At 37.5% G+C, this 2,500-nt stretch overlaps 1 pseudogene; it reads right to left on the reverse strand.

Moving 5' to 3' along the window:
• The window catches only part of LOC142916727 (28S ribosomal RNA), an 8,391-nt pseudogene that overhangs the window by 2,197 nt on the left and 3,694 nt on the right, over nucleotides 1-2,500 (reverse strand).

The raw sequence follows: 2,500 nt of genomic DNA on the forward strand, positions 1-2,500 counted from the left end.
CTTATTATAGATAGTGCAACTGAGTCGCATAAATTTCTTATGCCCATTCCTCCGTTGGATACTGATGTATAAAAGAAACTGTCGGGCGTATCGTGTGGCAACCTGAGCAGAAGCTTTACTGTTTTCCTAATTTCAGAATCAAGTGACATCAATAAACCCTTGGTAACTTTTCCGAGGACCAATTGATGAATAATACGAGGTATCAAATTGTTATTGATTAAATATACTTTCTTTTCTGGCTTTAACGGTGCTCTGGTCAGTTTGTTTAACATTGCTGCGAGCAGGTTACAGCTTATAGATCGTTTTCCCCTTGGGTCAAATTCAATGCCTAGATATTTGAATCCCTTTACATATGATACCGGATTAATGGGTTCGTTATTTATAAAGTACGATGATGTCGTTGCAACACTAAATGTCTTCTGTTTGCCGTACTTGATAAATCTTAACGAATTGCATTTGTTTATATTTATTTTCAAGTGTCTGTCATCGAGGAATTTAGTAGTTATATCCAAGAGTTTATTCATGCCACATTCCGTTTCTGCAAATAGGATAAGGTCGTCTGCAAACATCATTGAATTTACTTTCTGATTTCCTACATTAACTCCTATATATGTCGGCAAGTTATCCAATAGTTCATCCATAATCATGTTAAATAGTAGCGGTGAAAGTGGATCACCTTGCTTTACGCCTCTTTTTAGATTTATGTTACGCATTGTTGTCGATCCAAATACAATATCAGTTAGATTACACTTATAGATGTTGGTCAAGTACGTTGTTGATTCCTTTGATAAGTTAAATCGCTTTAAGGCTCTAATAATCGATTCGTGGCTGACAGAATCGAATGCCTTACTGAGGTCTATTGACACTATTTGCGTGTTTTCGTGCTTTTGCCTGGCGTTGTGTATGATGAAGTGTAGTAATGCACTATTTTCGAAACATCCGTCTACCGGGAGGAATGCTTTCTGCCTGTAATTAAGCTTTAATTGCTGTCCTAGACGATAACTTAAAATTTTGTGTAATAGCCTAATTACAATTGATGAGATGGTTATGGGTCTCCAATTTGAGGGTTTTTCTAAATCCTCTTTAGTTTTAGGTATAAGTCTTGTTCTGTGTTGTTTCCATATTTGTGGTATATCCTGTAAATAAAGGATGATATTTAAGATATCTAGTAAATATTTTATTGGTAAAGTCCTAAGATCGCTAAGAATAATGTTGTCCTGTCCAGGTGACTTATCCTTCATAATTGCTAGGGTCTTAATCAACTCATCTAAGGTGATTGCTTTTACGATATCGATGCAGGATTGGTCGTTTTTTAATTTAAAGGGTATATTATCTGGAGGAGAGTTTGACTCGAATAAAGTAACGAATGTTCCCCGTATGCTTTCTTCAGTTGGGTATATACTTGGCCCCGATCTATCTGAAGTAATCTCGTCTAATAGAGCTTTCTTGTTCGTATGGTATAAATATTGATACCCCCTGTATTTAGTTTGCTTTGATTGTCTTCGATGCCTATTCTCATCTTTCTCCTGTTGGTTTACACGATCTTTCCTATTAATTGGTTTACTTCGATTTAAAAACTTTTCTACATGAGAATTGAGTAGCAGTAACGCCTGATTGTGACTTAAATTCTCGATCTTTAGATCGGTAATTATGACCTGAAGATCCTCAGCTGCTGTCAGTGATTGTTCTTTTTCGGCCCTTATTGCTGGCTGATCTCCTTCAGAAGGTGTAGTTGTTATTTCCGATGTTGTCGGTAAAACTAAGTTAACAAGGCATTGATTTTCTACCTTATAGGTGGTTTCTTTCAATGTCCTTACCAATTCCTTATACTTGATATTTCTCCGCTTCCCTTTAATCGCTTCTAGCGTTCTGTGTGGCATAACTGAGTTCTGTATTAGTTGATTCATGTTTATGTCCTCATCATTCTGTTGGGCTTCTTTATGGGCCATAATTTCTACCTCTTCTTCTCCCCATCTAACTTTCCTTCCTGGTGCGTTTTGCTGTAGTCTAGCTTCATGTTCTGTCGGATGAGTTCGTCTAGTATGTACCCCTAAACCTGTTTTCGTAGTAAAACCTCTGCTACAATATGAACAACTAAATAGTGTTTCCTCAATTGTGGTGGTTATAGCACTAGTTTTACCTATTAAACTTTTGCAAGTTCTTCCGTAGTGTGACGCTATCTTGTGTATGCTATCTGCTGTGCGATTACAAATTCGACATTTATACGTTTTGTTTGCGTGCGGATGTACCCGTGTCATATGTGATGACCAAGTTCTATGGTCTAGGAAAACAAGATTGCATGGATAACATTTGTTCTGATCTGTGCATGGGTAGTCCCATGAAAACATGTCCGAAAGGATAAATTCCGTAGTCAGCTCGTCTGTTAATCGCTCATTCATGAGCGATGTTAGTTCGTCACCGAGTAGTCCGTCCGGTTTATTTTCTTTATAATTCGCGACTTACGTTTATAGCACACAGGGTTGTCGGCCCAAGTGTATGC

The sequence above is a fragment of the Petromyzon marinus genome, unplaced genomic scaffold (genome assembly GCF_048934315.1).
Source record: "Petromyzon marinus isolate PM22_M1 ecotype Great Lakes invasive population unplaced genomic scaffold, UKy_Petmar_22M1.pri1.0 PM_G_Scaffold_40, whole genome shotgun sequence".
NCBI classification, from domain to species: Eukaryota; Metazoa; Chordata; class Hyperoartia; order Petromyzontiformes; family Petromyzontidae; genus Petromyzon; species Petromyzon marinus.